At 43.7% G+C, this 27,193-nt stretch overlaps 1 long non-coding RNA gene, 13 other non-coding genes and 1 pseudogene across 14 annotated transcripts; all 15 read right to left on the reverse strand.

Moving 5' to 3' along the window:
* Positions 1–245: 245 nt before the first annotated feature.
* Positions 246–364, reverse strand: LOC125607527. Its single transcript, XR_007338685.1, has one exon. It is a non-coding gene; the product is annotated as a 5S ribosomal RNA (ribosomal RNA).
* A 378-nt stretch (positions 365–742) lies between these two features.
* Positions 743–861, reverse strand: LOC125607512. Its single transcript, XR_007338671.1, has one exon. It is a non-coding gene; the product is annotated as a 5S ribosomal RNA (ribosomal RNA).
* Positions 862–1,240: 379 nt separating this feature from the next.
* On the reverse strand, positions 1,241–1,359 carry LOC125607495. Its single transcript, XR_007338654.1, has one exon. It is a non-coding gene; the product is annotated as a 5S ribosomal RNA (ribosomal RNA).
* Positions 1,360–1,708: 349 nt separating this feature from the next.
* LOC125607641 lies at positions 1,709–1,827 on the reverse strand (annotated as a pseudogene).
* Positions 1,828–2,223: 396 nt separating this feature from the next.
* On the reverse strand, positions 2,224–2,342 carry LOC125607457. The gene has a single exon (XR_007338616.1). It is a non-coding gene; the product is annotated as a 5S ribosomal RNA (ribosomal RNA).
* Positions 2,343–2,722: 380 nt separating this feature from the next.
* On the reverse strand, positions 2,723–2,841 carry LOC125607524. Its single transcript, XR_007338682.1, has one exon. It is a non-coding gene; the product is annotated as a 5S ribosomal RNA (ribosomal RNA).
* A 378-nt stretch (positions 2,842–3,219) lies between these two features.
* On the reverse strand, positions 3,220–3,338 carry LOC125607494. Its single transcript, XR_007338653.1, has one exon. It is a non-coding gene; the product is annotated as a 5S ribosomal RNA (ribosomal RNA).
* Positions 3,339–3,717: 379 nt separating this feature from the next.
* On the reverse strand, positions 3,718–3,836 carry LOC125607529. Its single transcript, XR_007338687.1, has one exon. It is a non-coding gene; the product is annotated as a 5S ribosomal RNA (ribosomal RNA).
* Positions 3,837–4,213: 377 nt separating this feature from the next.
* On the reverse strand, positions 4,214–4,332 carry LOC125607521. Its single transcript, XR_007338679.1, has one exon. It is a non-coding gene; the product is annotated as a 5S ribosomal RNA (ribosomal RNA).
* Positions 4,333–4,711: 379 nt separating this feature from the next.
* LOC125607459 lies at positions 4,712–4,830 on the reverse strand. The gene has a single exon (XR_007338618.1). It is a non-coding gene; the product is annotated as a 5S ribosomal RNA (ribosomal RNA).
* Positions 4,831–5,207: 377 nt separating this feature from the next.
* Positions 5,208–5,326, reverse strand: LOC125607504. The gene has a single exon (XR_007338663.1). It is a non-coding gene; the product is annotated as a 5S ribosomal RNA (ribosomal RNA).
* Positions 5,327–12,282: 6,956 nt separating this feature from the next.
* LOC125607130 lies at positions 12,283–14,984 on the reverse strand. The gene is made up of 2 exons (XR_007338439.1): positions 13,878–14,984; positions 12,283–12,523 (listed from the first exon to the last, which is right to left on the reverse strand). It is a non-coding gene; the product is annotated as an uncharacterized LOC125607130 (long non-coding RNA).
* Positions 14,985–21,923: 6,939 nt separating this feature from the next.
* LOC125607519 lies at positions 21,924–22,042 on the reverse strand. Its single transcript, XR_007338677.1, has one exon. It is a non-coding gene; the product is annotated as a 5S ribosomal RNA (ribosomal RNA).
* Positions 22,043–22,418: 376 nt separating this feature from the next.
* On the reverse strand, positions 22,419–22,537 carry LOC125607522. Its single transcript, XR_007338680.1, has one exon. It is a non-coding gene; the product is annotated as a 5S ribosomal RNA (ribosomal RNA).
* A 377-nt stretch (positions 22,538–22,914) lies between these two features.
* Positions 22,915–23,033, reverse strand: LOC125607515. The gene has a single exon (XR_007338674.1). It is a non-coding gene; the product is annotated as a 5S ribosomal RNA (ribosomal RNA).
* Positions 23,034–27,193: the final 4,160 nt, after the last annotated feature.

Below are 27,193 nucleotides of genomic sequence, written 5' to 3' on the forward strand. Positions count from 1 at the left end.
CATCGAAAACACCCTCAGAATCCGCTTTCGATCTTTTTTACGTGCCATAACTTTCTGCAGCCCGTTTGAGGGTCAAAACGGCTGAATTTAAGCCCGAAAAATTGTGCCGTCTATTCACCACCCATTATGTTTTCTAGGGCTTTCCGAAATGGTGCTATGGGCGATGTAGTTCCTCACGGTTCAGAAGTTATGAGGTTTTCAAGTTTAGACTCGTTTTAGGCTGAAAAAAAATTAAAAAATAAAAAGGAGTGCAACACGAGGACTTCCCGGGAGGTCACCAATCCTAGTACTGCTCACTTCCAAGCACGCTTCACTGCGGAGTTCTGATGTGATCCGGTGCATTAGTGCTGGTATGATCGCACCCATCAGTACATCACTCTCGTTTCTATATATCCTTTTCTCGGCCAATCAGAGTGCAAGGCCGTGGGGCCCACATGATTTTCTGGCCGTTTTGTTTGGAGCGAAAACGTGCGTTGAGGTTAATGGCGTTAAGAAAGTATCAAAAACACCCTCATAATCCGCTTTCGGTCTTTTTTACGTGCCATAACTTTCTACAGCCCATTTGCGAGTCAAAACGGCTGAATTTGAGCCTGGAAAATTGCGCCGTCTATTCACCGCCCATTATGTTTCTAGGGCTTTCCGAAATGGTGCTATGGGCGACTTAGTTCCTCACGGTTCAAAAGTTATGAGGTTTTCAAGTTTAGACTCGTTTTAGGCTGAAAAAAAAATTAAAAAATAAAAAGGGGTGAAACACGAGGACTTCACGGGAGGTCACCAATCCTAGTACTACTCTTGCCCAAGCACGCTTCACTGCGGAGTTCGGATGGGATCCGGTGCATAAGTGCTGGTATGATCGCACCCGTCAGTATATCACTCTCGTTTCTATATATCCTTTTCGCGGCCAATCCAAGTGTAAGGCCGTGGGGCCCACATGATTTTCTGGCCGTTTTGTTTCGAGCGAAAAAGTGCGTCGAGGTTAATGGCGTTAAGAAAGCATCAAAAACACCCTGAGAATCCGTTTTTGATCTTTTTTACGTGCCTTAACTTTCCACAGCCCGTTTGAGGGTCATAACGGCTGAATTTAAGCCCGAAAAATTGAGCCGTCTATTCACCGCCCATTATGGTTTCGGGGGCTTTCCGAAGTGGTGTTATGGGCGACGTAGTTCGTCACGGTTCAAAAGTTATGAGGTTTCCAAGTTTAGACTCGTTTTAGGCTGAAAAAAATAATTAAAAAATAAAAGGGGTCCAACACGAGGACTTCCCAGGAGGTCACCAATCCTAGTACTACTCTCACCCAAGCACGCTTCACTGCGGAGTTCTGATGGGATCCGGTGCATTAGTGCTGGTATGATCGCACCCATCAGTACATCACTCTCGTTTCTATATATCCTTTTCTCGGCCAATCAGACTGCAAGGCTGTGGGGCCCACATAATTGTCTGGCCGTTTTGTTTGGAACGAAAAAGTGTGTCGAGGTTAATGGCGTTAAGAAAGCATCAAAAACACCCTCAGAATCCGCTTTCGATCTCTTTTACGTGCCATAACTTTATGCAGCCCGTTTTTGAGGGTCAAAACGGCTGAATTTTTAACCCGGAAAATTTTGCCGTCTATTAACCGTCCATTATGTTTTCTAGGGCTTTCCAAAATGGGGCTATGAGGTTTCCAAGTTTAGACTCGTTTTAGGCTGAAAAAAAAATTAAAAAATAAAAAGGGGTGAAACACGAGGACTTCCTGGGAGGTCACCAATCCTAGCACTACTCTCACCCAAGCACGCGTCACTGCGGAGATCTGATGGAATCTGGTGCATTAGTGCTGGTATGATCGCACCCGTCAGTACATCACTCTCGTTTCTATATATCCTTTTCGCGGCCAATCCAAGTGTAAGGCCGTGGGGCCCACATGATTTTTTGGCCGTTTGTTTCGAGCAAAAAAGTGCGTCGAGGTTAATGGCGTTAAGAAAGCATCAAAAACACCTTCAGAATCCGCTTTTGATCTTTTTTACGTGCCATAACTTTCTGCAGCCCGTTTGAGGGTCAAAATGGCTGAATTTGAGCCCGAAAACTGAATTTGAGCCCGAAAAATTGTGCCATCTATACACCGCCCATTATGTTTTCTAGGGCTTTCCAAAATGGTGCTATGGGCGACGTAGTTCCTCACGGTTCAAAAGTTATGAGGTTTTCAAGTTTAGACTCGTTTTAGGCTGAAAAAAAATTAAAAAATAAAAAAGGGTGCAACACAAGGACTTCCCGGGAGGTCACCAATCCTAGTACTACTCTCGTCCAAGCACGCTTCACTGCGGAGTTCTGATGGGATCCGGTGCATTAGTGCTGGTATGATCGCACCCATCAGTACATCACTCTCGTTTCTATATATCATTTTCTCGGCCAATCCAAGTGCAAGGCCATGGGGCCCACATGATTTTCTGGCCGTTTTGTTTCGAGCGAAGAAGTGCGTCGAGGTTAATGGCGTTAAGAAAGCATCAAAAACACCTTCAGAATCCGCTTTTGATCTTTTTTATGTGCCATAACTTTCTGCAGCCCGTTTGAGGGTCAAAACGGCTGAATTTGAACCCGAAAAATTACGTAGTCTAGTCACCACCCATTATGGATTCTGGGGATTTCCGAAATGGTGCTATGGGCGACGTAGTTCCTCGCGGTTCAAAAGTTATGAGGTTTTCAAGTTTAGACTCGTTTTAGGCTAAAAAAATAAATAAAAAAATAAAAAAGAGTGCAACAGGAGGACTTCCCGGGAGGTCACCAATCCTAGTACTACTCTCGCCCAAGCACGCTTCACTCCGGATTTCTGATGGGATCCGGTGCATTAGTGCTGGTATGATCGCACCCGTCAGTACATCACTCTCGTTTCTATATATCCTTTTCGCGGCCAATCCAAGTGTAAGGCCGTGGGGCCCACATGATTTTCATGCCGTATTGTTTCGAGCGAAAAAGTGCGTCGAGGTTAATGGCGTAAAGAAAGCATCAAAAACGCCCTGAGAATCCGTTTTCGATCTTTTTTACTTGCCTTAACTTTCCGCTGCCCGCTTGAGGGTCAAAACGGCTGAATTTGAGCCCGAAAAATTGCACCTTCTATTCACCGCCCATAATGGTTTCGGGTGCTTTCCGAAATGGTGTTATGGGCGACGTAGTTCCTCACGGTTCAAAAGTTATGAGGTTTCCATGTTTAGACTCGTTTTAGGCTAAAAATAAATTAAAAAATAAAAAGGGGTGCAACACGAGGACTTCCCAGGAGGTCACCAATCCTAGTACTACTCTCACCCAAGCATGCTTCACTGTGGAGTTCTGATGGGATCCGGTGCATTAGTGCTGGTATGATCGCACCCATCAGTACATCACTCTCGTTTCTATATATCCTTTTCTCGGCCAATCAGAGTGCAAGGCCGTGGGGTCCACATGATTTTCTGGCCGTTTTGTTTGGAGCGAAAAAGTGCGTCGAGGTTAATGGCGTTAAGAAAGCATCAAAAACACCCTCAGAATCCGTTTTCGATCTTTTTTACGTGCCATAACTTTCTGCAGCCCATTTGAGGGTCAAAACGGCTGAATTTGAGCCTGGAAAATTGCACCGTCTATTCACCGCCCATTATGTTTTCTAGGGCTTTCCGAAATGGTGCTATGGGCGACTTAGTTCCTCACGGTTCAAAAGTTATGAGGTTTTCAAGTTTAGACTCGTTTTAGGCTGAAAAAAAAATTAAATAATAAAAAGCGGTGAAACACGAGGACTTCACGGGAGGTCACCAATCCTAGTACTACTCTTGCCCAAGCACGCTTCACTGCGGAGTTCGGATGGGATCCGGTGCATTAGTGCTGGTATGATTGCACCCGTCAGTACATCACTCTCGTTTCTATATATCCTTTTCGCGGCCAATCCAAGTGTAAGGTCGTGGCGCCCACATGATTTTCTGGCCGTTTGTTTCGAGCGAAAAAGTGCGTCGAGGTTAATGGCGTTAAGAAAGCATCAAAAACACCTTCAGAATCCGCTTTTGATCTTTTTTACGTGCCATAACTTTCTGCAGCCCATTTGAGGGTCACAACGGCTGAATTTGAGCCCGAAAAATTGTGCCGTCTATTCACCGCCCATTATGTTTTCTAGGGCTTTCCAAAATGGTGCTATGGGCGACGTAGTTCTTCACGGTTTAAAATTTATGAGGTTTTCAAGTTTAGACTCGTTTTAGGCTGAAAAAAAATAAAAAAATAAAAAGGGGTGCAACACGAGGACTTCCCAGGACGTCACCAATCCTAGGACTACTCTCGTCCAAGCACGCTTCACTGAGGAGTTCTGATGGGATCCGGTGCATTAGTGTTGGTATGATCGCACCCATCAGTACATCACTCTCGTTTCTATATATCCTTTTCTCGGCCAATCCAAGTGCAAGGCCGTGGGGCCCACATGATTTTCTGGCCGTTTTGTTTGGAGCGAAAAAGTGCGTCGAGGTTAATGGTGTTAAGAAAGCATCAAAAACACCCTGAGAATCCGCTTTCGATCTTTTTTACGTGCCATAACTTTCTGCAGCCCGTTTGAGGGTCAAAACGACTGAATTTGAGCCCGACAAATTGTGCCGTCTGTTCACCGCCCATTATGTTTTCTAGGGCTTTCCGAAATGGTGCTATGGGCAACGTAGTTCCTCACGGTTCAAAAGTTATGAGGTTTTCAAGTTTAGACTCGTTTTAGGCTGAAAAAAAAATAAAAAAATAAAAAAGAGTGCAACACGAGGACTTCCCAAGAGGTCACCAATCCTAGTACTACTCTCGCCCAAGCACGCTTCACTGCGGATTTCTGATGGGATCCGGTGCATTAGTGCTGGTATGATCGCACCCGTCAGTACATCACTCTCGTTTCTATATATCTTTTCCGCGGCCAATCCAAGTGTAAGGCCGTGGGGCCCACATGATTTTCTGGCCGTTTTGTTTCGAGCGAAAAAGTGCGTCGAGGTTAATGGCATTAAGAAAGCATCAAAAACACCCTAAGCATCCGTTTTCGTTCTTTTTTACGTGCCTTAACTTTCCGCAGCCCGTTTGAGGGTCAAAACGGCTGAATTTGAGCCCGAAAAATTACACCATCTATTCACCGCCCATTATGGTTTCGGGGGCTTTCCGAAGTGGTGTTATGGGCGACGTAGTTCCTCACGGTTCAAAAGTTATGAGGTTTCCAAGTTTAGACCCGTTTTAGGCTGAAAAAAAATTAAAAAATAAAAGGGGTGGAACACGAGGATTTCCCAGGAGGTCACCAATCCTAGTACTACTCTCACCCAAGCACACTTCACTGCGGAGTTCTGATGGGATCCGGTGCATTAGTGCTGGTATGATCGCACCCATCAGTACATCACTCTCGTTTCTATATATCCTTTTCTCGCCCAATCAGAGTGCAAGGCCGTGGGGCCCACATGATTTTCTGGCCGTTTTGTTTGGAGCGAAAAAGTGCGTTGAGGTTAATGGCGTTAAGAAAGCATCAAAAACACCCTCAGAATCCGCTTTCGATCTTTTTTACGTGCCATAACTTTCTGCAGCCCGTTTGAGGGTCAAAACGGATGAATTTGAGCCCGAAAAATTGTGCCGTCTATTCACCGCCCATTATGATTTCTAGGGCTTTCTGAAATGGTGGTATGGGCGACTTAGTTCCTCACGGTTCAAAAGTTATGAAGTTTTCAAGTTTAGACTCGTTTTAGGCTGAAAAAAATAATTAAAAAGTAAAAAGGGGTGGAACACGAGGACTTCACGGGAGGTCACCAATCCTAGTACTCCTCTCGTCCAAGCACGCTTCACTGCGGAGTTTGTGAGAATTAGTGATTTATGTGATAAGATCAAAGAGATTAAGGAGTTTTAGTAAAAATAAGAAAGAGAGAGAGAGTATTGCAAATGAGAGAATATGAAGAAGGAATCTCTTATTCCATTGCTTGATTTGTTTATGGGAACATCCCTTATATAAAGAGGTTACAAGTACATGAGATATAATAAACTAGACAAATAATAAACAAGGGGAGAAGAGGACAAGTCTGATCTTGTGCAGGCTGGTCCCGGACAGTGACATGTCCTAAACATCTCCATTGAATTGGAACCTTAACCAACCCATGTGAGCTGATCCTTCATGTGACATCTTCACACTCCAACAGCTCTCTCTCTTGTTTGTCCCACACAGCACAAGAAATCTCCTTCTGATTATTGTAATTCAGTTTCCTTATCTTTGTCTTGTACTTCACCTAGGGGACAGACTTGGAACTCAAGGCAACACAGCTCATGCTTCATTTGAACTCGCCTAATTCCCTCTTGTTTCTTATTACTTCATTTCCATATCTTATTGCTTCATCTTCATACACTCTAGATCTTTATTGCTTCATCTTCACACTCCCCCTCAAGCTTGACCATAGGGACTGGTCAAGCTTGGAAACCATGAAGCATTCCCTCATTAAAACCTTTAGCTTGGAAAAACCTCATGGGATAAAAACCAAGCCAAGGAAAAAGAGTAGAACACTTCATGGCTAAGAGAATCATTGTGATGCAAGATCTACGAGTCCTAACTTGGAATGTATGAACTCGCAAACCTTGGTGCTTGCAGCCTTAGTGAAGATGTCAGCTAGTTGATCCTCACTCCTTGTGTAGCAAGGTAAGATGATCCTTTGTTCCACTGCTTGCCTAACTTTATGACAGTCCACCTCAATGTGTTTAGTTCTCTCATGGAACACACTGTTGGAAGCTATATGTATTGCAGCTTGATTATCACAATGCATGGTGATTGGAGTTGATGTCTCTATACCCAAGTCTTGAAGTAGGTTCCTGATCCAGATCAACTCATTAGTGAGCTTCCTCATTGTCCTATATTCAGCTTCAGCACTTGAGCATGACACTATCTTCTGTTTCTTGCTCTTCCAAGTAACAAGATTGCCTCCAATGAATGTACAATAGCCTATGGTGGATCTCCTATCCACTCTGTCCCCTGCCCGATCAGCATCACAATACCCAACTATCTATGTGATTTTGTTGCATCCCATCCATACTCCTTGCCCTGGCGCCTCTCTTAGGTATCTTAGGATTCTCTCAACCATGTTCCAATGGTGTATCTTGGGAGCTTGCATATGCTGGCTTACTTGGTTGACTGCAAAGCATACATCAGGCCTGGTGTTGGTGAGGTATATCAACTTTCCCACCATTCTCCTATAGTGTTGCACATCAGCATAGGGCTTGTCTTCAATCTCCCCCTCACACAGCACCTTATACCCATCTTCTAGTGGAGTCTTGGCTGCTCTTCCTCCTAGATCACCTGCCTCATTCAGAAGATCAAGTGTGTACTTTCTTTGGGATAAGAATAGCCCATCCTTGGATCGGCACATCTCAATTCCTAGAAAGTACTTTAACTCTCCCAAGTCTTTGATATCAAAATATGATTTAAGGAAAGCTTTAGTTAAGAGTATACCTTCTTTGTCACTCCCGGTGATGATGATATCATCAACATATACTAAGATCACAACAATCCCTTGCTTGCTGGTGAGTGTAAAGAGAGTATGATCTGCCTCAGATTTCACAAAGCCCCTTCCATTGAGTGTGGTGCTGAGCTTGTGGTACCATGATCTAGGTGATTGTTTCAATCCATAGATAGCCTTCTTGAGTCTAAGAACATTTCCAGGTTTCAATAGGTGTTCTAGGCCAGGAGGTGGCCTCATGTAGACCTCATCTTCTAGTTCCCCTTGTAGGAAAGCATTCTTCACATCCATTTGCCATAGATCCCACTCTAGGTTGACAGCCAAGGATACAATTATCCTTATGGTGTGAAGTTTAGCAACTGGTGCAAAGGTATCTAGATAATCCTCTCCATATGTTTGAGTGAAGCCTCTTGCTACTAGCCTTGTCTTGCGCCTCTCTACTGTCCCATCAGCATTGTACTTGATGGTGAAGATCCAGCGGCTTGTTAGAGCTCTATTGCCTTTAGGTAGTTCAGCTTCATACCATGTATCATTGATGATCATGGCATTAGTCTCACTGCCCACTGATTCTTTCCATTCCTCATGCTCCATAGCTTCCTCATAAGACCTTGGAATGTATTCCTGATCCAACTCTCCAATAAACACCACATGTTCTTGGGGATAATGAGCTAGAGAGCACACTCCTTGTATGGGATGAGCCACAGCTTGAGCATTGAAGTAGACCCTATTGTTCTTCCAATTTAGATCAACCGGCTTTCTGATCCTAGAACTTCTTCTTGGAGCCGGCTGTGAACTACTTTCCTCAGTTGCAGCTTGATCAATATTATGCTGAGGCTGGCTTGCAATCACTACTGGCTCCTCTTGAGTCATGTGATGATCCTGCTCCTCTTGTGTATGATGCTCAGCTTGATCATGACTTGCTGAATCCTCTTGATAGTGTTCAGCTTGATTGTCCCCCTCAGGATCAAGGTGAGGAATCTCAATCACATCAGTATCAACCTCAGTAGATGGCGTGGATTGAGTGGCCTCAGGTGTAGTGGCTCCTTGATCTTGGTGTATACTGATTCCAAGTCTTTCCATTACTCTCCTTAGGTTGTTAGCTCTATCTGAGGCTGAGTGGGACAGGTTCTCTACCTCTTCCCATCTCTTTCCATCATAGTAGCCTCTAGATTCCACAAATTTCACATCTCTTGAGATTAAGACCCTCCTTGTCTCTGGTACATAACACTTATAGCCCTTCTGGTGAGGAGAGTATCCAATAAAGATTGCCTTTGTGCTCTTAGCTGACAACTTATCTCTTTGTTCTCCTGGTATCAAAACAAAACAAAGACACCCAAACACACGCATATGATCTATAGATGATTTGTTTTTGTTAAGTACCTCATAAGGAGATTGATCTTGAAGGACTTTTGTGGGGATCCTATTGATTAGATAGCATGCTGTTAGGACTGCATCTCCCCAAAAACGTTTGGGCACACTTGTGTGGAACATCATACTCCTTGCCACCTCCATGAGATGTATATTCTTTCTCTCAGCTACACCATTTTGTTGTGGAGTATATGGGCAACTAGTTTGGTGGATCATCCCATGTTTGACTAAGTGTTGTTTGAAAGCATTGCTTGTATTCTCCTCCATTATCTGATCTCAAAATCTTAATCTTGGCATTAAAGTGATTAGATACATGGTTTTGAAAATTTATGAAAGCTTCTCAGACCCTATCTTTAGATTGTAATAATGTGATCCATGTATACTTTGATTTCTCATCTATAAAGGTCACAAAATACTTATGATGTTCTCTAGATATTCATGGAGCTGTCCATACATCAGAGTGGATTAAGTCAAAGCAATTTTCATAAATAGTACTTGATCTAGAGAGCACACTCTTGCAATGTTTTCCTAGGATACAAGCCTCACAATCACTTTTAAAGGAAATACTAGGAAGCATGATGTTCAAAGTACGAGAATGTGGATGTCCTAATCTAGCATGCCATAATACATCTTTAGGTAAAGTAGAAATGGAATTTAGAGCATAAGATAAATCGGCTGAGAGCTTAGTGTCTTCAAGTAAGTACAAGTCTCCCTTGGTTACACCTTTGCCAAGCAACCTACTAGGTACAATATCCTGAAAGTAGACATCATTAGGAGTGAAAGTAACACTACAATTCAAGTCATTAGTGGCTCTTTTAACTGATAACAAGTTAGAGGTAAAACTAGGCATGTAGAAAGTTTTAGAATCTTTATCAAATAGCCTAAGATCACCTACACCTTTGATTGGTACTTTCTCTCCGTTAGCTATCATAACATTTCCTAGGGCCGGAACAATATTTTTAATTAAGCTAAGATCACTAATCATGTGGTGACTTGCCCCTGAATCTATAACCAATGGTTTTGTAGTTTTAGGTTCAGTTAAAGCATTCAGCAAGATACCACAAGTGGAGGCATGTAAAGAGGTACCAAGTGTGTTACCAGAGTTGTCTCTGATACCATGTGAGTTTGATGAGAGCCTCAATGTCAGAGCGCCTGATGACTTCATCTTGATTGTTCCTCAAGGTCAGGTTGCCACTAGACGCCATTGCTTTGCCTTCACCACCTGCTGGAGCTGGGCGCATGCTTGCTGGAGTAGATGGCTCTCCCATGTCACCAGAGAAGTTGGCTCTTGTATCATTGTAGTTGGCTCTGAACTTCTGTGGCTTGAGGTGAGGATGGAGGATCCAGCACTTGTCCTTTCCATGGCCTCTCTTCTTGCAATGATCGCATGTCCACAGCTTCTTGTGTTCAGTCTTGTAGGTACCTTTATTTGCAACTCCTTCAGCTTGGTTTGCAAGTACCAAGTCTCGCTTGCCTCCAAAGAGCCCCACTGATCCTTGTTCTTTTTGAATCCGAGCACACACTTCTTCAAGGGATGGGAGTTCCTTGTCTCTTAGGATATGCTTGATGAGGTCATTGTATCCAGAGTTGAGAGTAGAGAGAAGAGCAAACACCTTGTATTGTTCTCTCCTTTCATTCAACACATCTGGATCAATGGTTGCTGGCCTTAGCATCTCTAGCTCAGCCCACAGGGATCTAAACTTCCCAAAGTGTTTATCAAAGTCATTGTCCTCTTGACTTAGAGTATTGATAGCCCTCTTGACCTCAAACACCCTACTGATGTTGGACTGGTTTCCATAGACCTTCTTGAGTGTATCCCATAGGTCTTTGGAGGTTTCACAGTAGCCATAAGCTTCCTGGAGTGGAGCATCAAGACTCGACTGAAGAATAGACAGCACCATGAGGTCCTCTTGATTCTTCTTCTTGTCGCCAGCTTCACTCACCACCACTTCTCTACCATCCTCTCCTAGGGTTGTTTTCTTTGGGTTCTTGCCTTCTTCAACAATATCCCAGTAGCCTCTGCCACCAAGAGCTGTCTTAGCAAGTCTTGCCCACAACAGGTAGTTAGCTCCCTTAAGGGTAGCTGGAATCACAAACATTTTTTTATTTTCTCCAGAATCCATCAAGAACAACTCAAGAACAGTTCAAGAATGGTGAGAGAAAATAGAAAATATTTTTGTAAGAAATAATCAGAGTAAAGGTTTGCGGAAGTAATAGGTTTCAAGAGCTTAATTGCTCTGATACCATGTGAGAATTAGTGATTTATGAGATGGTTTATGTGATAAGATCAAAGAGATTAAGAAGTTTGAGTAAAAATAAGAAAGAGAGAGAGAGTATTACAAATGAGAGAATATGAAGAAGGAATCTCTTATTCCATTGCTTGATTTGTTTATGGGAACATCCCATATATAAAGAGGTTACAAGTACATGAGATATAATAAACTAGACAAATAATAAACAAGGGGAGAAGAGGACAAGTCTGATCTTGTGCAGACTGGTCCCGGACAGTAACATGTCCTAAACATCTCCATTGACTTGGAACCTTAACCAACCCATGTGAGCTGATCCTTCATGTGACATCTTCACACTCCAACGGCTCTCTCTCTTGTTTGTCCCACACAGCACAAGACATCTCCTTCTGATTATTGTAATTCAGTTTCCTTATCTTTGTCTTGTACTTCACCTAGGGGACAGACTTGGAACACAAGGCAACACAGCTCATGCTTCATTTGAACTCGCCTAATTCCCTCTTGTTTCTTATTGCTTCATTTCCATATCTTATTGCTTCATCTTCATATACTCTAGATCTTTAATGCTTCATCTTCACAGAGTTCTGATGGAATCATGTGCATTAGTGCTGGTATGATCGCACCCATCAGTACATCACTCTCATTTCTATATATCCTTTTCTCGGCCAATCCAAGTGCAAGGCCGTGGGGCCCACATAATTTTCTGGCCGTTTTGTTTCGAGCGAAAAAGTGCATCGAGGTTAATGGTGTTAAGAAAGCATTAAAAACACCCTGAGAATTCGCTTTCGATCTTTTTTATGTGCCATAACTTTCTGCAGCCTGTTTGAGGGTCAAAACAGCTGAATTTGAACCCCAAAAATTACGCCGTCTAGTCACCCCCCATTGTGGATTCTGCGGCTTTCCGAAATGGTGCTATGGGCGACGTAGTTCCTAACGGTTCAAAAGTTATGAGGTTTTCAAGTTTAGACTCGTTTTAGGCTGAAAAAAATAAAAAAATAAAAAAGAGTGCAACACGAGGATTTCCCGGGAGGTCACCTGTAACACCCTCGGACCAACCCGGAACGTCCCGGAAGCGTTACAAGGGTTGACAGTACCGCAGTCGTATCAGCTAAGACTTCAAAACAAATTCAAAGTCTCGACCAGTCCGACCACTGTACCGTCCCTCTCAACCTCGGCCTAAGGCTTGCCAACCCGTACCTCGGTCAAGAGTTGTGTTAAGTTCGGACTAAACTCAAATATCAGCGTTCTACGGGGATTTTATTAAATCAAACATAATTTTATTTATTTTACAAAGTCGGGAACTCGACTAAAGTCCTTAAAGATAAACGCAGCAGAAAATAAAAACAAACGAGTCAACGGGTACCCATGAAAAACAAAACGAGTGACAACATCAACATCTTGCGCCTTGCAAACAACAACGGAAATCTACGCCTGGCCTCGTCCTCCGCACCCTGCAAACGCCCAATCCCCTAAGGTTACCTGCATAGTAGAAGAGGGAATGAGTAATCGAAATCACTCAGTGAGTTCCCAAAACAAAACAACAACTACCCCCTTCAGCCCATGCTCAAACAACAAGAGCAACACAACAAAGCAATGCAATAACAACAACAGAAATTAAATATGCATTGCAAGAATTTAAACATAAATGCAATGCAAAAACTTAAACATGAATGCAATGCAACTACTCTACACACAAGTCTCCCACCGAGACTTAACTACAAAACTAAGACTCGATCTAGACTCAATCCTAGACTCAAACACTACAAAACAAAACACTCAAAGGATGGCGCCACACGCAACACATCCCGGGATCCCTCACAACACAGAGCCCTAACTCTCCCAACTGAACACTCCCGACCACAAACACATAAGTCACATGATCGGAAAACATCATCTCCGAGAATTGGGCATCTCCCAATCTAACTCGGGCCGCATTGTCATGCAGCGCTTGTCCATGGGCGCGACCCACTTCACGTGACAAGCAATGGAGAGAAGGTCACTCCACCACTGGAGAATTGGGTATCTCCCAATCTAACTCCGAGACAGCCATGTACTTTAGTCTAGAAGCAACACAACACATCAAAACAATAATCAAGCGTGAGGGAGCTCCACCTCTAACCTCCACGCACAACTAGACTAAATGCACAACACATCCCACACTCGCCCTAGCCTAGACAAAACACAAACACACTAGCATGAGGGGGCAGAGTCACAAACCTCAATACAACCCTAAGCCTAGACTCAACCTAAAACAACTAAAGCGAGCGACACACTACAACTACCCGGCAAAAGAGAGAGTCACTCAAATCTCTTTGCAACCCCAAACTACACTACAATGCATGAGCATATGAACTACATGAGAGAGTTACACTCAAATCTTCATGCTTCACAACAACAACTCATAAGCTACAACTAATCAAACGAATGCATGCATGCAACTAACGACATAACAACACAATGCATGTCTAACATATCATCACCCCTAGATGAATATGTTCACCACCACAAGACATGCAATGCACAAATACAACTAATGCATGCAAGAAAGTAAACACTCAAGTATGGGGACTACCAATCTCCCACACACACACACACAAACAATCATAGCCACAAATGTGGTTCAATCACAAGAACTAAAACGTTTCTTGCTCCTCCACCTGCACACACACACGGTTAGAACACACAACACAACCAGGGAAACCCACCTAAAACTTCACAAACCGCACAACAGCTCCAAAAGCAAAAGACCTAAGGTTAACACTAAAACCGATCAAAGAGAGGCTAAAGGCTAAGAGGGAAAAGGGAACCTACAAACGATAAACTAAGGTCTTACCACCACTCCTAGCACTCCACAACCGATCCTAGAGCAAGGATAAAGCCACGCAAAAGCCTTCCACACTCACCTCACATACTCAAAAATTTTATCGGTTTTAAGCCATTTTCTCTCTCTAGAACAAACCATAAGATCGACTGAGAGAGAAAGCTCAGGGGTTTCTAAACTTCAAAAACACATCCTAAGGGTTCTATTTATAGCCAAAGGGAGGGATGGGAGCACTTGACACATGTTCACCCACTTGTCACCAATTTAAACCCGAAATTCATGCATGTGGGTAAATACACTTAATCTACTCTTTTTCTTCTGAGCTTCTGGAAGGTCACTTAATTTACCTTGAAGTTCAAGTGTATCAAATCTCAGCTCCAAAATTGATCCGTAAGTTACTTTGCCCCATAACCCATTTTTAAGGCTTAAATGAGCTATTTGCAAAACACATGGTAAACCTACTCCTTAGGTTTGTTACCCATTATTCCTGTAGACTCCATGAGGTGCTGAATTGACCAATGCATGCTCTCCTTCGTGCCTGACGTGATTCCACTCCAAATAATTTTTCTTCATGAAGGGCTTTTTTAACACTTTTGGTTAATGGACTGCTCCACTTACTCCAGGCTTCAAGTGATTGTTCCAGCCTGCTCCATTACTTCATTTGGGTCCTAAATGAACCTTAGATGTAGAGGTGTTGAGGTAGAAACCCATTTCTCCAGCCCATGTCTTCTTTGCCATTTATAGCCCATTTCGGGTATAAAACGTGTATTCATGATTTCTTGCTCTCTAGATGTCTTTTGCCCATGATTTCTTCACTCAAAAATCCCTTGATTTATTCCACACCTTTTCCAGGTTTGAAGGAATTTTTTCTCCTACACGTGGCATGCTCCTATTGGTTGCTCGGAAGTGGTAAATGGACCAATAAGGCACTTTCTCTCTCTTTTGACTTTGGTTGACTTTGACTTCTGAGTTGACCACTTTCAAAACCTGAGGAAATGTGTAAAACATCCCTTTGAACTTCTTTCTCATCTTTGCACATCTTCATTTGGCTTCCTTAGCTCTCCTCCAGCTCATTTGACCATATCGACCAAAACTGCTTTTCTCCGGATCATCTTGGTTATGTCTTGGCTAGACTCTCTAATATGTCTTCAAATACCTTAAATAAGGTTTCTAGGTTGACTCCTTAACTCCTTGATTTATGTTTATCACCTTTATCTTCATGCTGCTACCGAACCTCTGATGTAGACTATCTCCGGTACTGCTTTTCGACTGCTTCCTTACGCTCTCGAACAAACTTGATTCTGACTCGACCAAATGTTTTCTCCTATCTCAACTTGATGATTGAGATTAAGTCTTACTTTAGTTGCTGACTTTGGAAATCCTCCATGTTCGACCATCACCATTCCGTAGCTTAATATCTAACTCCTCGAACCATTTTTACTTCTGCTCGATCGTTCTTCAAAACTCCTCGATCGAACCTCCATAAACATCTTCATACACCTTTCCACTTTGGTTGCTGGATGATTCCACGTCGTTGACTTTGCGTTGATTTGTCCTCTAAGGTCAGGGTTATTACATTCTCCCCTCCTTAAAATGAATTTGTCCCCGAATTCACAAGTTACGCCGAACTTTCTGCTACCACCTTTTGTTGGCTACTTCAACTCTTCATCGTCTTCTAGCTTCTTCGATTCTACTCCGATCATTGATAATCTTCTTCCTCTCTTCTTCTTTTGCTTTAACTCTCCTTGATATCACCATTTCTTTACTGCTTCAGCTTCCTCGATCTGCTCCTTGACTTTATGTCGTTGATGCCACTATCTGATCTCACTATCTTCTTCTTCCTTTGTAATCCGGCTGCTACTGTTTGATACTCCTCCATGTAGGTCTAAACTCCGCTACCATTTGACCTGATGCCACCATCTGATTCCACCATTTGATTCAAAAATCTTCTACCACCATTTGATATAAATAAATTCTTCTACCACCATTTACTCATATCATGACTGCCTATTGTGGTACGATCAACTCAACTGCTTTACTCTTGTCTCCCCTCCTTAGGAAACAACTCCATCTTGATCTTCAACATTCCGTCTCTTCTTCGTCTGGGCTTTCTCCTTCAACTCTTCTCGTCTTCTTCTGGTCTTAGACTTGACTAGGCTTCATCTTCTACTCTCATCACAATCTTTCTTCTTGGCTTTACACTGTTTGGGCTTCACCACGACATCTTCTTGGTTTGGTCTTCCTCTTGACATCTCTTCTCTGATTCTTCGGCTTATGGGCTTTTTATTAACTTCATCTCTTCATGACATCACCATTTCAAACATCATACACTCTGGTCTTAACGCTTCAGTTACTGCCTTCGTTGCTTCTTCACTAGCTCGATCACTGATTGCTCTGGTCTTGCACACATGACCATGCACGGATTGCACGAAAATCCTTCTTGGGAGAAAGATCACACCATCGCTCCTCTTGAATCCCCACACTGCTCGACGACTCTTGAACATACGCTGACGACTCTGAACCTTCACATTGACGACTCTGAACCGTTGCACACTCGTTGCTGATCTATACCACGGTTGCCTCTGATTCCAGATCTTCCCACACATGCACGAATCTTTTGGTAACAATATGTCAAGGCTCATGTCCTTCCGACACCATCAACACTCACGACACATCTCAACTTATGGCTATAAATAGGGATCGGTTCCTAAATCCTAGGGTTTACTATCCTAAACTAACAAGGCTTCTAAAAGAAACTAAACCTAACTACCACAACCTAGCAAGGGTTACTCATTAACCGCACTTGCTACAAGGACACACCGTCCACAACACAACAAGGTTGCACACGCAACGCTCAACAACACAAAACAAAAAGCAAGCAAGCAAAGCAAAGCAAAGCAAGCAACAACTACACTACAACACCCAAGAGAAAGGATCAGCGCCCACTTACCTTAGCCGCCACGAGAACCCCAATCAGGACTCCTAGTAAGGTCAAGGTCTCTAAGGTTTGATCCTCCTGTTGTAGATGAGGCTGATCGAGCAGGGCTGGTAGGAGGAACAACGGAGATGGGTACGGCTCTGGTCACGTTGGTCATTGGACAATCTGCGATGAAGTGTCCACGCGTCTCACATGAGCTGCAAATCAGATATGCGCTCAAGTCTGGCTGACTCCTAATCCTTGTACAAGCCCGAGTATGATGATCATCCGCTCCACACACATTGCATTCTTCTTCGGTTGGAATGTTGCGAGAGTCTTGAACATTTGATGCTGGTCTTCTATTGGTACTTCCTTTTTCCACTTGTCCACCTAGAGCTCCATTTGGTCTGGTCCTTCCATTATGAGTACTCTCCATCATCTGAACATCTCTTACGATCTCTGGTTGAACTTCCATGTCTACTTCCCTTGCTCCAGTTCCGACTTTAGGATTTGCTGGCGGTGACTCCATTGGCATTGGTGAGTAGTGATACTCATAGTATTGATCAAAAGATTGTCCGATGCTCTCCAAACTCTAATCAAGAGATCCTCCAAGTGAAAATGCTGGACTCCAAGCTGGCATCGAAATCCACAGACTGCTTTCACGAGAACTGATGTCAATGATGTTGACGGCAACTGTGCTGTCTGATGAGATCTCAATAACTTCTGGCGCTGGTGGTTTAATGATCTCCACGTCGGACGAGCTGATGTCCATTGCTTCCCAATACTCATTGCCATAACCATACTGGTAGTTGAATGAGTCGGATGCTTGCGGAATTGCTCCCATTCCTGCGAAAAAGTTCATGCCTTCCAGGTGATCAGATTCTTCTTCAACTTCTTCAAGTACTTCAGCTTCTTCAAATTCAGATGACCCAGTCTCATGTGAACTCTCGGTGCTCTCGACCACATTCTCATCTTCAAAGTTAGAATCAGACGCTGACTCGCTGGATGAGCTTGACTCACTTGATCCATCATAACCGGCTGCTCCAGACACTTGTCCAACCCTCCGTAACCGTACCACATTCCTCATCCTCGATCCACTCCCAACCTGTCGACTGCCTGCACCAAAAACTACAACACAAGGTAAAAGGGTAAGGTCCTAAATTCCAAAAACTGATCTAACATACCTAATCCTAATCCTAATCCTAAGCAGAGGACATGCCAGTTCCCTAATGATGTTGTTTGCGACTCCTTTTGACTCGATAAAACATTTGAAAACCCGCAAACGAAAGTAATGGTATCTCAACCATTGCTTTGATACCACCATTTGTAACACCCCCGGACCGTCCTAGGCCGGACCAACCCGGAACGTCCCGGAAGCGTTACAAGGATTGACAGTACCAAAGTCGTACCAGTTAAGACTTCAAAACAAATTCAAAGTCTCGACCAGTCCGACCACTGTACCGTCCCTCTCAACCTCGGCCTAAGGCTTGCCAACCCGTACCTCGGTCAAGAGTTGTGTTAAGTTCGGACTAAACTCAAATATCAGCGTTCCACGGGGATTTTATTAAAACAAACATAATTTTATTTATTTTACAAAGTCGGGAACTCGACTAAAGTCCTTAAAGATAAACGCAGCAGAAAATAAAAACAAACGAGTCAACGGGTACCCATGAATAACAAAACGAGTGAAAACATCAACATCTTGCGCCTTGCAAACAACAACGGAAATCTACGCCTGGCCTCGTCCTCCGCACCCCGCAAACGCCCAATCCCCTAAGGTTACCTGCATAGTAGAAGAGGGAATGAGTAATCGAAATCACTCAGTGAGTTCCCAAAACAAAACAACAACTACCCCCTTCAGCCCATGCTCAAACAACAAGAGCAACACAACCAAGCAATGCAATAATAACAACCGAAATTAAATATGCAATGCGAGAATTTAAACATGAATGCAATGCAAAAACTTAAACATGAATGCAATGCAACTACTCTACACCCAAGTCTCCCACCGAGACTTAACTACAAAACTAAGACTCGATCTAGACTCAATCCTAGACTCAAACACTACAAAACAAAACACTCAAAGGATGGCGCCACACGCAACACATCCCGGGATCCCTCACAACACAGAGCCCTAACTCTCCCAACTGAACACTCCCGACCACAAACACATAAGTCACATGATCGGAAAACATCATCTCCGAGAATTGGGCATCTCCCAATCTAACTCGGGCCGCATCGTCATGCAGCGCTTGTCCATGGGCGCGACCCACTTCACGTGACAAGCCATGGAGAGAAGGTCACTCCACCACTGAAGAATTGGGTATCTCCCAATCTAACTCCGAGACAGCCATGCACTTTAGTCTAGATGCAACACAACACATCAAAACAATAATCAAGCGTGAGGGAGCTCCACCTCTAACCTCCACGCACAACTAACTAAATGCACAACACATCTCACACTCACCCTAGCCTAGACAAAACACAAACACACTAGCATGAGGGGGCAAAGCCACAAACCTCAATACAACCCTAAGCCTAGACTCAACCTAAAACAACTAAAGCGAGCGACACACTACAACTACCCGGCAAAAGAGAGAGTCTCACTCAAATCTCTTTGCAACCCCAAACTACACTACAATGCATGAGCATATGAACTACATGAGACAGTTACACTCAAATCTTCATGCTTCACAACAACAACTCACAAGCTACAACTAATCAAACGAATGCATGCATGCAACTAACGACCTAACAACACAATGCATGTCTAACATATCATCACCCCTAGATGAATATGTTCACCACCACAAGACATGCAATGCACAAATACAACTAATGCATGCAAGAAAGTAAACACTCAAGTATGGGGACTACCAATCTCCCACACACACACACACACAAACAATCATGGCCACAAATGTGGTTCAATCACAAGAACTAAAACGTTTCTTGCTCCTCCACCTGCACACACACACGGTTAGAACACACAACACAACCAGGGAAACCCACCTAAGACTTCACAAACCGCACAACAGCTCCAAAAGCAAAAGACCTAAGGTTAACACTAAAACCGATCAAAGAGAGGCTAAAGGCTAAGAGGGAAAGGGAACCTACAAACGGTCAACTAAGGTCTTACCACCACTCCTAGCACTCACAACTGATCCTAGAGCAAGGATCAAGCCACGCAAAAGCCTTTCACACTCACCTCACACACTCAAAAATTTTATCGGTTTTAAGCCATTTTCTCTCTCTAGAACAAACCATAAGATCGACTGAGAGAGAAAGCTCAGGTGTTTCTAAACTTCAAAAACACATCCTAAGGGTTCTATTTATAGCCAAAGGGAGGGATGGGAGCACTTGACACATGTTCACACACTTGTCACCAATTTAAACCCGAATTTCATGAATGTGGGTAAATACTCTTAATCTACTCTTTTTCTTCTGAGCTTCTGGAAGGTCACTTACTTTACTTTGAAGTTCAAGTGTACCTAATCTCAGCTCCAAACTTGATCGGCAAGTTACTTTGCCACATAACCCATTTTTAAGGCTTAAATGAGCTATTTGCAAAACACATGGTAAACCTACTCCTTAGGTTTGTTGCCCATTATTCCTGTAGACTCCATGAGGTTCTGAATTGACCAATGCATGCTCTCCTTCGTGCCTGACGTGATTCGACTCCAAATATTTTTCTTCATGAAGGGCTTTTTTACCACTTTTGGTTAATGGACTGCTCCACTTACTCCAGGCTTCAAATGATTGTCCATCCTGCTCCATTACTTCATTTGGGTCCTAAATGAACCTTAGATGTCGAGGTTTTGAGGTAGAAACCCATTTCTCCAGCCATGTCTTCTTTGCCATTTATAGCCCATTTCGGGTATAAAATGTGTCTTCATGATTCCTTGCTCTCTAGATGTCTTTTTCCATGATTTCTTCACTCAAAATCCCTTGATTTATTCCACACGTTGTCCAGGTTTGAAGGAATTTTGTCTCCTACACGTGGCATGCTCCTATTGGTTGCTCGGAAGTGGTAAATGGACCAATAAGGCACTTTCTCTCTCCTTTGACTTTGGTTGACTTTCACTTCTGAGTTGACCACTTTCAAAACATCCCTTTGAACTCCTTTCTCATCTTTGCACATCTTCATTTGGCTTCCTTAGCTCTCCTCCAGCTCATTTTGACCATATCGACCAAAACTGTTTTTCTCCGGATCATCTTGGTTATGTCTTGGCTAGACTCTCTAATATGTCTTCAAATACCTTAAATAAGGTTTCTAGGTTGACTCCTTAACTCCTTGATTTATGTTGATCGCCTTTGTCTTCATGCTGCTACCGAACCTCTGATGTAGACTATCTCCGGTACTGCTTTTCGACTGCTTCCTTACGCTCTCGAACAAACTTGATTCTGACTCGACCAAATGTCTTCTCCTATCTCAACTTGATGATTGAGATTAAGTCTTACTTAAGTTGCTGACTTTGGAAATCCTCCATGTTCGACCATCACCATTCCGTAGCTTAGTTTCTAACTCTTCGAACCATTTTTACTTTGCTCGATCGTTCTTCAAAACTCCTCGATCGAACTTCCATAAACATCTTCATACACCTTTCCACTTTGGTTGCTGGATGATTCCACGTCGTTGACTTTCGTTGACTTGTCCTCTAAGGTCAGGGTTATTACATCACCATCCTAGTACTACTCTCGCCCAAGCACGCTTCACTGCGGATTTCTGATGGGATCCGGTACATTAGTGCTGTATGATCGCACCCGTCAGTACATCACTTCGTTCTATATATCCTTTTCGCGGCCAATCCAAGTGCAAGGCCGTGGGCCCACATTATTTTTTTCCGTTTTGTTTCGAGCGAAAAAGTGCATCGAGGTTAATGGCGTTAAGGAAGCATCAAAAACACCCTGAGAATCCGTTTCGATCTTTTTTATGTGCCTTATTTTCCGCAGCCCGTTTGAGGGTCAAAACGGCTGAATTTGAGCCAGAAAAAAATTGCACCGTCTATTCACCGCACATTATGGTTTCGGGGGCTTTCCGAAATGTTGTTATGGGCGACGTAGTCCTCACGGTTCAAAAGTTATGAGGTTTCCAAGTTTAGACTCGTTTTAGGCTGAAAAAAAAAATTAAAAAATAAAAAGGGGTGCAACACGAGGACTTCCCAGGAGGTCACCAATCCTAGTACTACTCTTACCCAAGCACGCTTCACTGCGGAGTTATGATGGGATCCGGTGCATTAGTGCTGGTATGATCGCACCCATCAGTACATCACTCTCGTTTCTATATATCCTTTTCTCGGCCAATCAGAGTGCAAGGCCGTGGGGCCCACATGATTTTCTGGCTGTTTTGTTTGGAGCGAAAAAGTGCGTCGAGGTTAATGGCGTTAAGAAAGCATCAAAACGCCCTCAGAATCCGCTTTCGATCTTTTTTACGTGCCATAACTTTCTGCAGCCCGATTGAGGGTCAAAACGGCTGAATTTGAGCCCAGAAAATTGTGCCGTCTATTCACCGCCCATTATGTTTTCTAGGGCTTTCCGAAATGGTGCTATGGGCGACTTAGTTCCTCACGGTTCAAAAGTTATGAGGTTTTCGAGTTAGACTCGTTTTAGGCTGAAAAAAAATTAAAAAATAAAAAGGGGTGAAACACGAGGACTTCCCGGGAGGTCACCAATCCTAGTACTACTCTTGCCCAAGCACGCTTCACTGCGGAGTTCTGATGGGATCCGGTGCATTAGTTCTGGTATGATCGCACCCGTCAGTACATCACTCTCGTTTCTATATATCCTTTTCGTGGCCAATCCAAGTGTAAGGCCGTGGGGCCCACATGATTTTCTGGCCATTTTGTTTCGAGCGAAAAAGTGCGTCGAGGTTAATGGCGTTAAGAAAGCATCAAAAACACCCTGAGAATCCGTTTTCGATCTTTTTAACTTGCCTTACTTTCCGCAGCCCGTTTGAGGGTCAAAACGGCTGAATTTGAGCCTGAAAAATGCGCCGTCTATTCACCGCCCATTATGTTTTCTATGGCTTTCTGAAATGGTGTTATGGGCGACGTAGTTCCTCACGGTTCAAAAGTTATGAGGTTTCCAAGTTTAGACTCGTTTTAGGCTGAAAAATAAAATTAAAAATAAAATGGGGTGCAACACGAGGACATCCCAGGAGGTCACCAATCCTAGTACTACTCTCACCCAAGCACGCTTCACTGCGGAGTTCTGATTGGATCCGGTGCATTAGTGCTGGTATGATCGCACCCATCAGTACATCACTCTCTTTCTATATATCCTTTCTCGGCCAATCAGAGTGCAAGGCCGTGGGGCCCACATGATTTTCTGGCCGTTTTGTTTTGAGCGAAAAAGTGCGTCGAGGTTAATGGCGTTAAGAAAGCATCAAAAACACCCTCAGAATCCGCTTTCGATCTTTTTTACGTGCCATAACTTTCTGCAGCCTGTTTGAGGGTCAAAACGGCTGAATTGAGCCCGAAAAATTGTGTCGTCTATTCACTGCCCATTATGTTTCTAGGACTTTCCAAAATGGTGCTATGGGCGACTTAGTTCCTCACGGTTCAAAAGTTTTGAGGTTTTCAATGTTTAGACTCGTTTTAGGCTGAAAAAAAAATTAAAAATAAAAAGGGTGCAACACGAGGACTGTGGGAACCGAAATTCGCATTGTCGATTTTCGTTTAAATTGGGAAACTAGGAAAACCCTAATTTCCAGAGGTCCCGGATCTCTGCGAGAGCCAACGACAAGTGACTAAATATATGCGGAAATCATGAAAAGATAACAAACGAGTTTAGAGAAAACAATGGATCTTATTTCGAGTCCGCGTAAGAGCGTTGCGATGATTACAAGAGATCATAAAAGCTTTGGCCGCAAAGGCTGTCAGCGAGTTACTTAGTTTTAGCAGCCTAATAGCTCAAACCTAGTTGAGTCGCAGCTCGATAACAAAAGACGAAAAAGATACAGAAAAGGTTTTTGATTGTTTTCGGACTGAACCTTGTTAAAGACTGCCTACGTACCCCTTTCAAGGATCAAGCCGAGTGTAGTTCAATGATAGAGCTGGAAAAGAGATCGAACTGCCTGGGTGAGTCGTCTAGTAACTGAGTGCCAGACATAGAAACCGAACTTGTCGAGAATAAAGCCTAAAGTTTCTAAGTGCAAAGAATTTCGAGTCTAAAAAGTTCTCCTTTTTTATGCCTCTCGCCTAGGACTCTTATATACTCGCTCCAAGTCCGTTTACGCTTTTACTCTTCTGCCCTTAAGCCATCATAGCATGAAATGGAGATATTCCATTTTTTCCGATGTTCGTAATTATCTTCAAAATTCCGTATTTATCCGCGGAAACTTGACATTTATCTTCCCTTGCGAACCAAGCGTAAACCGTCCTACGGTTACGGGCTTTTTGGTTAAGAAATCGTAAAGATGGCCTCGAGTCATATCTTAGGTCCCTTTGGGTCGTATTCCGCTTGAAACGTTTATTGCGACTTCTTTCGATAAAGAAAGACTTTCCGCGGTTTTTACCGCAAATTTTGATCGATGATTTAGAATGGCGGAAAACATGAACTGAGTTGCTACAGTCTTCGGGAGATAGCATCAAAGGATAGACGAGAGTGCATGGACTGGTGTCGAATCAACATTTCGAAAGAGCTCGGTCGCTACGTAGCGACCGAGCTGTGTGCATGCTTGGTCGCCGTGTATCGATCTAGCTTGGCTTGTCCGCGGTCCGATTTCCATACCCGAGCTTGTCCGTGGCCGAATTGGATACATGTCCGTTGCCTTCGGACAATCGGTATTTAGTTGTTCGATTGAGATTTGAACAAGATTTTACCGCAAGGCTCTTCGTAAAGATATCTTTACGAAGATTAGTTTCGTAAAAACGTTCACGCTGATTTTTACGGACTTTCAGACATTGATTTCGTTGTGACCGATTTTGAACCCAACTGTGATAACCCGCCCTTCGGGATAAAATGGTCGAGTCGAGCAAGGGAAGTCAGAATCTGGAGCCAAGCTTTTGGGAGATTACATATTTGGAGTAATGTTGAGTTTTGATCACACAAAACTTAACATGGTTCGGAGAAGACAGAAGATTGGTCGAGCATCAACTTGATGATCGAACCGCGGGCGGTACGGGCCAACCGAGAAGTTCGAAGTAGGATGTGGGTCGAAGAATGGATCGTGAGTGAACCATGAGACATATTAAGCTGCTCTACCTTTCTTAGAAGAGTTTAGATTGATAAGACGAAGATTTTGGAAGAATCACATTTTTGGAAGCACGACGGTTTAGAAGCTCGACGTTTCAGAAACCCGACGTTTCTGGCCACTAAGTTTCTGCGAAACTTCACATCTATCATCAGAATATTATTTCAGAGATATTATAATTTGGAAGCATGATGGGAGTAAGCAGGACGGGAAGCAAGCACGACGGGAAACCCGAAGTTGGTCAAAACCCTAATTTCGTTTTTTCGAAATTATTGGAAGAAGCCGGAGGCTCGGGAAATATTTTTAGAGGATCTCAGTATTCATCTGGAGTTTATTAAAATATTTAGAGAATCAGAACGGGAGCGGAAAAATATTCGGGATTGATCGCGGGACGAAAATTCACCAGAAGAAGACCGAAATCACACAAATCAACCGGGAAGCTCGAGGTGTCCCTATGCATATGGCCCAGGACGTTCTGTCTATCACATCAGCAGCTGAGTGTCAACACAAGGAGGAGGTGTAGACGTGCATGAAAGCTGAACATGAAGCTTGACACATAGAAGCACGAGGTGGAAAGGCCCAAGCACGAGGTGTCTCCGCGCATGCAACCGAAGCATGCTGATCGACATGTTGTGTGGGGTGGCATCTGCATGAGCTCCAGTCATGCAGCCTGACATGGGAGGAGTGGTGCGTCCTGCATGTGTCCTGGACATGCAGCCAGCCATGTGGAGCACGAGGTGGATCGGCCAAGCACGAGATGTCGCGACGCATGCAACTGAAGCATGCTGATCGACATGTGTGAGGATGTGTGGCGCCTTGCATGAGCTCCAGTCATGCAGCCTGACATCTTGGAGGAGTGGTGGCGTCCTGCATGTGTCCTGGACATGCAGCCAGCCATGTGGAGCACGAGGTGTCGCCGTGCATGTGTCCGAAGCCATGCGGAGCGACACACGGGCTGCCACAACCTGAAGCTGATTGGCTGGTGTCTCCTATAAATACCCCACGACCCTGCTCATTTCTTCACATCCAGACCTGTCCAAAGCCATTTCAAACGTGAGAGAAAAGTAGAAAAAGAAAGCAAGTGATTCCGAGCTATTTCGAGAGTTTTAGAGAGTTTTCGAGATCAGTTCTCTATTGATTTCGAGTTATCCCTTGGGAAGGTTCTGTCCAACTGAAGGCCAATCAAATGAAGATCAGCTCAGATGGGAAATCAAGTCAACGTGGCCAGAGAGAAAGAGAGAGAGAGAAAGAAGTGTCGATCTAGAGTTTGATCGATTTCTGAAGACCGAGAAGAAGGCAGTTCTGTCCAATCGTCGGTTCTTTACGATTGTGACGCGGAAGCTCTGTCCAATTCAATCCGTCCAAGCCAGTCATACTCTCCTACAATTAAGTGAGGTACTTTCAAGATTAGTTCAGTTCCATGGTTTCAGATCAGTCAAGTTCTACTCAATACTGCACCGGGAGTCGAAGAACTGTCCAGAAGCTAATGGAGGTTCTGTCCGAGTCCAGATCAGCCTATCGACGCCTTTCAGTTTCTTCATGGTGAAGCCGAGGTGTTTCCAAGACAAGATCAGTCCAGTCCAGTACAGTCAAGGCGTCCCTTGGGTTTTGGCCAGTCCTCTCCGATCAACCAGCTGCTTCTCGCCTAGAACACTGTGAGTTGGTTTGTTTGATTCCACTTGGAATTTAGGGTAGATCGAGTCTGCATATAGATTAGAATGATCACGCTCTATTGAATGGTAGAGTCCTTAGGGTTATTTTATTTATGGAACCGGACTCAGTTAGCAAGGGCTAAGCTGAGATGAATGGAATTAAGACTGAGTTGATAACCTGATTAGGACTAAGAAAGGATGCATCATGTTTTCTATTCTTGTGGGTTGAATGGTTAGGTGCAGGTTCCCGTTATCTTTAAAGATAGTTCTTCTCAGCGGGAGGCTGGGATATCTGGGTAACGGTTTGATTGAGTTATTTAGTATTGATATTATTTTAGTAGTTAGTACTAAGGGTCTAGGCCATATAGGCCGGACTACTGGTACTATTGGTTTGTGTTGTAGAGTCGAGTGTCTAGCCTTAGGTTTAGTTCTAGATTGAGTTGTGTTGTGTGGTGATTGCCGACAGTATGTGCGTAACCCGCCATACTAGGCTTGTTTGGGGTTGATTAGTGTTTTCCTGCCTCGTATTCAGCGGGTTCAAGGAAACCCCTTATTCACTGGATCG

The sequence above is a fragment of the Brassica napus genome, chromosome A3 (assembly GCF_020379485.1).
Source record: "Brassica napus cultivar Da-Ae chromosome A3, Da-Ae, whole genome shotgun sequence".
Classification (NCBI taxonomy): Eukaryota; Viridiplantae; Streptophyta; class Magnoliopsida; order Brassicales; family Brassicaceae; genus Brassica; species Brassica napus.